Genomic DNA, 11,319 nt, shown 5'->3' on the forward strand with positions numbered 1-11,319 from the left:
ATGTTATTTATTACATTTACATTACATTTAAGTCATTTAGCAGACGCTCTTATCCAGAGCGACTTACAAATTGGTGCTTTCACCTTATGACATCCAGTGGAACAGCCACTTTACAATAGTGCATCTAGGTCTTTTAAGGGATTACCCAAGTAAACTCAGGCCGGGATTCAAACAAACCACACCAACATCGTCCTGCACTTGACTTTTAAAGGTCATTTTGTTTCAATCCCAGTTCGATTTTCAGAGTTGATTTACTAGTTTTTATTTAGTTTCAGTTTGATAAAAATGTTTCTATTTAAAAAATATATATTATTTAGTTTCAGGTTTAGTGTTAGGCACAGAAAGTAGCCTATGCGTGGGAGGCTAGGAGCCATTTCTGTGTTGTAGGCATATAGTTTGTGTCACGTCCTGACCATAGAGAGCCTTTATTTTCTATGGTGGAGTAGGTCAGGGCGTGACTGAGGGTTAGTCTAGTTTATTATTTCTATGTGGGGTTCTAGTTTTGTTTTTCTATGTTGGTGATTTTGTATGATTCCCAATTAGAGGCAGCTGGTAATCGTTGTCTCTAATTGAGGATCATATTTAGGTAGTCTTTTTTTCCCACCTGTGGTTTGTGGGATATTGTTTATGGGTAGTTGTATGTCAGCACTCCATTGTTGTCATGTTTCGTTCTTGCTTTATTGTTTTGTGCTTTTCACTAAATAAAGATGTGGAACCCAGATCACGCTGCACGTTGGTCCAAGTATGCTTCTAATGATCGTGACAGAATATCCCACCACAACAGGACCAAGCAGCGTGCCCAGGAGGAGAGGGTAACATGGACTTGGGAGGAGATTCTGGATGGGAAGGGATCCTGGACTTGGGAGGAAATCCTGATAGGACAGGATCGCCTTCCTTGGCGGGAGACGCAGGAAGAGAAGGGAAGACAGTGACGACGACGGGGTTCGCGACCACAGAGAAAGCCCAAAAGACAGCCCGAACATATTTGGGGGGGGGGGGTATATGGGGTGGTCGGCGGAATTGGAGAGTGAGCCTGAGCCTGTGTGGGAGTCGATAGAAGAAGGTAATGAGAGATACCGGAGAGAGGTTGTGGAAAGGAGTATGCTGCAGTGCAGGCGCGGCGCCTTCTCAGCCCGGCACAATCTGTGCCAGCTCTATGCCCCAAGTCTTTAGTACGCCTTCACAGCCCAGTACGTCCTGTGCCAACTCCTCGTACTCACCGTGCGAAGTGTGTTAAAGTTCTACAATTAATGCCGGCTATACGCACCAGGTCTTTAGTACGCCTTCACAGCCCAGTACGTCCTGTGCCAACTCCTCGTACTCACCGTGCGAGAAGTGTGTTAAAGTTCCGGTACAATTATCCAGTACGCCTCCCCAGCCCAGTACGCCCTGTGCCAGCTCCACGCACCAGGCCTCCAGTGCGCCTCCCCAGCCCAGTACGCCCTGTGCCAGCTCCACGCACCAGGCCTCCAGTGCACCTCCCCAGTCCGGTACGTCCTGTGCCTGCTCAATGCACTCGCCCTGAAGTGCGTGTCACCAGTCTGGCGCCACCTGTGCCGGCTCCACGCACTAGGCCTCCAGTGCGTCTTCCCAGTCCAGTGCGTCCTGTGACGGCTCCTAGCAGTCCGGTACCACTTGTGCCGGCTCCACGCATCAGGCCTCCAGTGCGCCTCCCCAGTCCAGAGCTTCAGGCGATGGTACCCGGTCCAGAGCTTCCTGCGACGGTCCACGGGCCGGAACCTCCTGCGACGGTCCACGGGCCGGAACCTCCAGCTCCAGGGCAGGAGCCTCCAGTGCATCTTCTTTCTTGCTTTATTGTTTTGTGCGTTTCACTAAATAAAGATGTGGAACCCAGATCACGCTGCACGTTGGTCCGAGTATCCTTCAAACAATCGTGACAGTTTGCTAGTTTGGGATGTCACTTCCTGCCACTGGGGAAGAAGTAATACATATGGTGATGGGCCAGGACATAGGTTTGGTTAGATTTAAATTATAAATCAATCCTATTGTGACTTGGATTTAAAAGAATAAGCACCTAGACTGGTGCAAGAAATAGGGTGGAAGGAAACTCTTGCCCATGTTTCCACCAATCCAATGTTTTTTAACTTCAGTAGTAGATGTAAGAAGAATCAAGTACCTTTATCTGACAGAAAGAGGAAAAACCTACAAATGAAGTCATGGCACATCTGGCATGTTATGCTTATGTATCACTGATTAACCCCTTCAAATAGGTTTAATAAAAACAGCCGCAACAACAACCATATAGCAGTTCCCAGCCAGCCAGATTGTGTGTGTGTGGTTTATCTTAAAGAAGATGGCGTTACAGAAAGGGGGTCTTTCGGTTTCTCTGTTTTCTCTCTAAGAACACTTGGGATGGAGTGGCAGAAACCAGATCTAGTGCCACATAGCGCAGCTTTGGATCAAATCAAAGGTAAGGTCTACACTTGTTGTATTTGGCGCATGTGACAAATAAAGTTTGATTTGATCAACAGCCATCCTTGCCTGCCAGAACTGGAGGTGACTCTGTAAACATGCCACCCTTTACCTATTCCAGGTATTTCCTCACCTCACACGGAGCACTTTAATGCTCTCTGCCAGGTTGACCCTCTGGCTGGACAGTGACCTCAGACACAATCTTCAATGTGAGGAAGCTATAAGTACAAAAGGCTCTGCTTCCCTCATCAGTGGCTCCATCTCTGTTGTGCGAGGTACCAGAGACACACTTGGGTCCATCAGCTAAGCTGCATGTGAGAAGTGCTCACACAGTGACTTCAGGAGGATCTGTGTCAACTGTTTTGTCAAGTGTGCCTCAAGTTTGAGAAGGCACGGCACCACATCAGACAGCGACTGTCAGTTTGAAGGTGGTCAGTGTGAATTTTGAATGGCTCCAGCAACGTCACAAGCTGCTCTAGCTTGGCCCAGCCAAGTTCTGTGCTCGCCCTCAGATTTCATCCCTGTTACCTAGTGATAGCTAGTGATAGTGATCCACAAACTAGGCCTCTTTGAAACATCGCCATCTACTGGCAGTATTAGAAAAAAAGCTTAAATCCCCAGAAATGTAGGAAAAAACTAACTAATCATAATCTATGTGGGTTTTTATTTTATATGAGTTCGTTTTGCAGCAAAAGGTAATAGTTTCAGTATAGTTTTAGTTTTCCAAATGTTTTTTGTTTTTATTTTTATTTCAGTTTACAAAATTGATTTTAAAATTGTAGTTTTTATTTTAGTTTCAGTTTTTGTTTTCTATAATAACCTTGCTTACTATCAATGTTAGTGAAACCAGCCACAAATTATTAACACATGACCACTTTTAGATTGTCTAAAACTGGACTCTCCCCTCCGTATGTATTTGGACAGTGAAGCAAAACTTTTAAATGTGGCTCTAAACACCAGTATTTTGGATTTGAGATGAAATGTTTTACATGAGGTGGCAGTAGGGTACAGTGGGGTAAATTGAGCCAAAGGGGTAAATTGAGCCATCCTTGTTTCTAGGAAACCATACAAAATGTTTATAATTTGACCAAAAAATCTGAATTTCTCAGAGTCTGGAAGGAAGAAATCACATGGAAAGTGTGATAAGCAAGTTAGATCCAAAAACAGATTTTCACCAAGTTATATAAATGTATTGCGTTAGAGGTTCCATGATGCTTGTATCTAAACCAAAGTAGATACTTTTAAGATTGTTCTATACATTGAACAATTGGGGTCTCTATAAGCTTCAATATAAGGTCCTAAACCTAACATGAAAGTGCATCATTGTAGCTTTATGGGCTAAATATAGTCAAAATGTTCACCTTGGGGTAAGTTGAGCCAATGGCAAGTTGAAAAATGTAAGTGTTTTCTTCCCAGGTGTAATGCATTATCGCTGTGATATGAGTTAAGAACAGGGATTGGTCTATGTTAACAGTGTTAAAAAAAACGTACTAAGTGTTTGTTATATGTTAAGCCTGTGCTAAGAGATGGTTAATATGATTAAAATGCAAAAAAATCTATTGTGATTGTGTTGAATTGTGTTTGGGAAATAAAGATAGACATGGTTTTTAAAAGGTGGTAATATTTATTTCAGTACAGAAATATGTAGGAGGTTTAGCTTACCATCAACTTAACCCAGAGTAAGCATACCCATAACATGATGCAGCCACCAGTATGGTTGAAAATATGAAGAGTGGTACTCAGTAATGTGTTCTATTGGATTTGACCCAAAGATAAACCTTTGTATTCACTATTATTGCACACAGAGTGAGTCCATTCAACATATGTGACTTGTTAGGCAAAGTTTTACTCCTGAACTTATTTAGGCTTGCCATAACAAAGTGGTTGAATACTTATTGACTCAAGACATTTCAGCTTTTCATATTTAATTCATTTGTAGAACATTAGAAAAAAAATATTTCACTGTAACATTATGGGTTATTGTGTGTTGGCCAGGCTGTAACACAACAAAATGTGGAAAAAGTCAACAGGTGTGAATCATTTCTGAAGGCACTAAATGTCTAGGGCTCCCGAGTGGCACAGCAATCTAAGGCACTGCATCTCAGTGCACGAGGCATCACTACAGTCCCCAGTTCGATTCCAGGTTGTATCACATCCGGCCATGATCGGGAGTCCCATAGGGCTGTGCACAATTGGCCCAGCATCACCGGGGTAGGTCTTCATTGTAAATAAGAATTTGCTCTTGCCTGGTTAAATTTAAAAAAGACAAACAACAATGATTGCAAACTTAAACAAACCATACACCTTGTTAATAGTGAGTGAGTAGATAAGATGCTGATAATGCCATGATTACGAAAAACAATGCATCATGAATAAAGTTACAACAAAACATGCTAACCTCTCACCAATACCAGTAACAAGGGAAGAGCGGGGGGGGGTTGTTATGATATATTTCCCTATTTCTCACTTTTTATCATTCACAATTCATTCATGATTATGCATAATAATGTTATCTTCCACATGAATTTATAGACATGTTCATAAACATTCTATTCTTACTTACAATAAAAGTGACTCCGAAAGGCCACACTACATTATTCACCATTCACTTCCTATTGGGCAAAACAGAATCTGAAACACAACCAAAACAAGCTGTGAATGCATCCAAACTGTTTGTAAAGTCACAAGCGTTATGTAGTCAATGTGTGCTAGGATTATGGGACCAAATACTAAACGTTTTACTACTTTAATACACTATAAGTGAATTTGTCCAAATACTTCAGTATTTTACATTTGAAGAAGTCATGAACCGTAAAACAGGCATGTATTTAAAAAAAAAAAAATTGAATAAAAGATGACATTCTGTAGTGTCGCCTCAAATGAAACATTTGATCTCAAACCCTAAATGCTGGAGAATAGAAACCAATTCAAGTGTTTAGCTTCACTGTCCAAATACATTCTGAATCATTTATCTAACATTTTCCGAATACACTTTCTGTCAAGTTGTTGTGACAGCCTTCAATAAATGGAGTATGTTCAATAAATACAAATGTCTGTCCTGCAGCCAGTCGTGCTTTCATCTACCACCGACGATATTTCATCAGTCGACCTCCTTTGTTAGTGCTCTGCAGCGGCATATTGGGACACTTCAGCTCATATCACATGTATCATCAATCATATATCCCAACTGCATTATGGGAAATAAGAACAGTCACCATTACGTTTGTGTTGACAATAAGAAAGACATCTCATATCATGCTTACAGGCTTGGCTACAGCCCAAGTGTCACACATGGAATGGATCAGAACTTACAAAACAGGCAAACCCCCTAAACCCTCTAATTCAATGCCCTGGACATGCTCCTTATCATTCCAATGCAGACTTGAAATCCAACCACAAAATGTGTGCCTGCAGTGTGTGTTAATTGGCATGTAAAGTGTGCCAAACTGCCTGACGAGAGGAGGGAGGAGTTTGACGTTATGACATTGTAAGAGGGATTGGATCATCACACAGCCCACTGGAGCACATGCATTATCATGAATCTGCTGTGAACCAACAGTACCATCATTGGTCAACGCTTACTGGGAAAGGAGTTAGTCTGTGGACTGGAATCCCTTCTCCCAGATTAGATTGCGTGAGATTCTTCCCTATACAACGAGCTTACAAAACACTAAGAATGCTTTCCTAATATTGAGTTGCACCCCCCCTTTTGCCCTCAGAACAGGCTCAATTCGTTGGGGCATAGACTCTAAATGGACACCGATGCTTCCCACAGTTGTGTCAAGTTAGCTGGATGTCCTTTGGGTGGTGGACATTAACTGGTCTCCTCCCCTTCACTGATTGAAGTGGATTTAACAAGTGACATCAATAAGGGATCATAGCTTTCACCTGGATTCACCTCGTCAGTCTATGTCATGGAAAGAGCAGGTGTCATTAATGTTTTGTACACTCAGCGTGTACTGCGTCAATGGAAGAGTTAAGCTGTTACTGCGAGAACAGTAGATCCATTTTTTTTTTTTTACAAAGAATATCCCATTAAAGACCATCTATGTTTATGTTGAGTGCAGATGTCATTGGGTGTTTTATTTAATGGTGATTGTGTTTGAGCAACCAAGATGTCCAAGGGGGAGAGAGGGAGCATGGGCCCAGGAGGCTGGGAAGCCAGTTGGGGAAGTAGGAGCTTGATCACTTAACCCTAATACCCAAATACTCTTACTTCTAGCCTAGCCATCTGCTCCGAGGCAGATAATGGGAATGTTGGGTTAGGATCAGAAAGGAGAGGACAGGGGAGCAAGCCAAAAATGAGAGAGGAGGGGGTCCAAATTATGACAATTGAAATCAGACTGTCCCGAGGGGTATACTACGATGCAAGCTAGTTCTACTCTGGGTTTTCTAATGCTAGCCAGCTTGTAGTTAGCTTCACATTCCAGCTTAGGCTTTTATCTATATTAAAACAGTGAATATTGCTAGTCCGCCTGCCGTTAACTCTAGGAGGCTTGAAACTGCACATGCATGTCGGACGCCAAACTCTTCACTGAGACAATGCTGAAACATCAATCAATGGTCGAGTGAATGCCACATTTCCATTTGTGCCGAAATCAAAATTGAAAGAAAAGTTGTCATGCAAATTCCGCAGGCCTATGGTGTGAAATAGGTTTGTAGGAGGGCTGTCTTTATTTGATCAGTTTATTGCAATCTCTGGTGTGCTATTGTAGGGTTGCCCAGCCCCCGAAGTGACTCATCAACACTATATGCAAAATCATTTGTCTTCTCAGGAATTCAGCATTCTCTACTATGCAGAGATGTTGGGATTTAGAGAGGGACTGACCGTCTCGAGTCTACTTGCAGCATAAAGTAGATTAGGAGCTTTCTCCTAAAATGTAGGATGTTGATGATGTGACGATGATTTGTTAATTATTTCGTCCCTTGCAACTCAATCATTTCTACATCCATTTGTGATGGAGATGTAGGTTACTTTTGAGAATGTGCTTTTTTTTATGTATACAGACTGCTAGACAAAAGGAACTGCCACCTGTTACTCACATAATATTTGCGAAGTGCATATGGCTAAGTCTTATCTGTATGTATAGATGTGCGTGTGCTATGAGTCAAGTCATTGCCTTGTTTCTAACAAAATGGCCGTAGAACCTTCACCACTGGTATGCTAATGTTGGGTGCTGTATACTGAGATGCTAATACATTTCATTTTCAGTTGCCCTGAAGTCCTGATTTAACTTCAGGAATTGTTCTTGATTATTTAAAAAGTCTGGTTCTTTTGTTTATTTTCTCATTTTCAAGGCTATTCCATTTTCTCTCAAAGGGAGGAGAGTTTTTAATTTCAAATATTCTTTCTTATATGATGCAGTGAGCTTTGATGTATTTTATATTAATCTGACTGTTTTGATAAAACTACGTCTGAAGTTGCTATTGATCAATCCAATCAGATAAACAGACTGTTTTATGTTCAGTGAAATGTGAATTAATCTGTGATTTTGCGATGCACCTTCAGTTCTGTGCTTTGATCTCAAGGGAAGAACAGAGCATTCCTTCTCTAGCTTGCTTGCAGAAAGGTGTTACCTAAGGACATTTGCATGTCTAAAGCAGAAGACAATGGTACCACGCAAATGGACACCACTGAAGTGATGCTGCTAAAACCATGACCTGCTGGTCTGAAGATTGTCTAGTGACTACAGGGCTGGCCGTCCAGTTTTTAACACTTTTATCTGATGCAGAATCAGATCTGTTCCAGGGAGGATTTTGTAGGGCAGCCTATCACCCGAAGTGACTTATCAACCCTCTATGCAAAAGGCGTAAAAAAAAGCCTTCACTGTGTTGATCTCACCATCCCCCATTCTGTAAAGGAGTAGGTGTTGTTGTCTATTCGTCCTGTACTATAAGGTCTAATATCTGATTGGAGGTTAACTTCACAGTAATGCTATTGGTCAACGACTCAGATTTTGAATCCAAACAACTCGGATGTTTAAAAGGGTCTTAGATTCATTGTCTCTTTCTATTTTTGTTCCTGACCTGTGCTGGTAAGATACCTACACCCTTGGGGGCATGGATACCTACACTTAGGGACTCTTTGGGCATGGCATTTCCGGCTATGACCTCCCTCTCGCCCTATTCCTCCCTTTCAAGGGCTTTATTGGCATTGGGAAACATATGTTAACATTGTCATTACAAGTGAAGTAGATTATAAACAAAAGTGAAATAAACAATACAAATTAACAGTAAACATTACACTCACAGAAGTTCCAAAAGAATAAATACATTTCAAATGTCATTATGTCTATATACAGTGTTGTAACGATGTGCAAATAGTTAAAAGTACAAAAGGGAAAATAAATAAACATGAGTTGTATTTACAATGGTGTTTCTTTACTGGTTGCCTTTTACTTGTGGCAACAGGTCACAAATATTTCTGCTGTGATGGCACACTGTGGTATTTCACACAGTAGATATGGGAGTTTATCAAAATTGGGTTGGTTTTCAAATTCTTTGTGGATCTGTGTAATCTGAGGGAAATATGCGTCTCTAATATAGTCATACATTTGGCAGGAGGTTAGGAAGTGCAGCTCAGTTTCCACATAATTTTGTGGTCCTCTCCACTCTTGAGAGCCAGGTCTGCATAAGACGGACTTTCTCAATAGCAATTCTACGCTCACCGAGTCTGTACATAGTCAAAGCTTTCCTTAAGTTTGGGTCAGTCACAGTGGTCAGGTAATCTGCCACTGTTTACTCTCTGTTTGAGGCCAGATAGCATTCTAGTTTGCTTTGTTTTTTTTGTTAATTCTTTCCAATGTGTCAAGTAGTTATCTTTTTTTTTCTCATGATTTGGTTGGGTCTAATTGTGTTCTTTTTCTCACTCTCCGATCATGCCTAGACTAATGCTTTGTAATGCTTTTTACTGTAGCTTAAGCGTATGTGAATCCATTCATTTAAACATTTTAATTAAATATTTTCTTAGTTCTTTCTAGACCTTTCTACTACTGTAACTAAACTATAGTCTCTTGCATATTGCTAAATAATCTTTATGGAGTCAGACAATTCATTTAATAGACTGTCAACATATTAATTTAATTGTCTTATGGGTCGCAGGTGAGGTATATATATACACACACACACACACCGTGCCAAACTATAGTATACCTTGCCAAAACTATAGTTTGCCAACAAGAAATTTGTGGAGTGGTTGAAAAACAGGTTTTAATGACTCCCACCTAAGTGTATGTAAGCTTCCGACACACACACACACACACACACACATATATACATATACACAGTTGAAGTTGGAAGTTTACATACACTTAGGTTGGTTTCAACCACTCCACAAATTTATTGTTAACAAACCATAGTTTTGGCAAGACGGTTAGGAATGTTCTTTGTGCATGACACAAGTAAACAGCACAAACTGGCTCTAACCAGAATAAAAAGAGGAGTGGAGGCCCCGGAGCACAATTGAGCAAGAGGACAAGTACATTAGAGTGTCTACGAGATCTGCCTAGAAGGCCAGCATCCCGGAGTCAACTCTTCACTGTTGACATTGAGACAGGTGTTTGTGGGTACTATTTAATTACGCTGCCAGTTGAGGACTTGTGAGGCTTGTCCTCTTGCTCAGTTTTGCACCGGGGCCTCCCACTCCTCTTTCTATTCTGGTTACAGCCAGTTTGCACTGTTCTGTGAAGGGAGTAGTACACAGCGTTGTATAAGATCTTCAGTTTCTTGGCAATTCCCTCGCACGGAATAGCCTTCATTTTTCAGAACAAGAACAGACTGACGAGTTTCAGAAGAAAGTTCTTTGTTTCTGGCCATTATTTGAGCCTGTAATCGAACCCACAAATGCTAATGCTCCAGATACTCAACTAGTCTAAAGAAGGACAGTTGTATTGCTTCTTTAATAAGCACAACAGTTTTTAGCTGTGCTAATATAATTGCAAAATGGTGTTCTAATGATCAATTCCACCATCGCTGAACCAGACAGGACTGGCAAAAAATGCTCTTCACTGATGAGTCGCAGTTTTGTCTCACAAGGGGTGATGGTCGGATTTGCGTTTATGGTCGAAGGAATGAGCGTTACACTGAGGCCTGTACTGTGGAGCGGGATTGATTTGGAGGTGGAGGGCCTGTCATGGTCTGGGGCGGTGTGTCACAGCATTATCGGTCTGAGCTTGTTGTCATTGCAGGCAATCTCAATGCTGTGCGTTACAGGGAAGACATCCTCCTCCCTCATGTGGTACCCTTCCAGGTACCCTTCCCCCCAGAAATGTCCGGGAACTTGCAGGTACCTTGGTGGAAGAGTGGGGTAACATCTCACAGCAATTACTGGCAAATCTGGTGCAGTCCATGAGGAGGAGATGCACTGCGGCACTTAATGCAGCTGGTAGCCACACCAGATACTGACTGTTACTTTTGATTATGACACCCCCTTTGTTCAAGGACACATTATTCCATTTCTTGTTCAGTTTATGTCTCAGTTGTTGAATTTTGTTATGTTCATACAAATATTTACACATGTTCATTTTGCTGAAAATAAACGCAGTTGACAGTGAGAGGATTTTTCTTTTTTTAGTTTATATATGTCGGCTGGATTTGACCTGGACTGTTTGGACTTAGCTGCTGGCGTTTAGACCAACACTACCGAGAACCCGATTCATGTACTGAACCCTGCTATCCTTGACCCCGGCTGCGGCCTGGGTGGACCAGGATGGAGGAACCAACACAGGTACTGTCCTGTTCAAAATAACTCTCATTCTGAGGTGATTTTGGTGATGGTCTCCCACTTCATTTGTGACAAACTCTCCTAACCTGAAGAGGTTTGTCACAATCCCCGTCCCCGCAGGAGGCCTTTTGGTCGGCCATCATTGTAAATAAGAATTTGTTAAT

This window comes from Oncorhynchus nerka, linkage group LG15, assembly GCF_034236695.1.
Source record: "Oncorhynchus nerka isolate Pitt River linkage group LG15, Oner_Uvic_2.0, whole genome shotgun sequence".
Lineage (NCBI taxonomy): Eukaryota > Metazoa > Chordata > Actinopteri > Salmoniformes > Salmonidae > Oncorhynchus > Oncorhynchus nerka.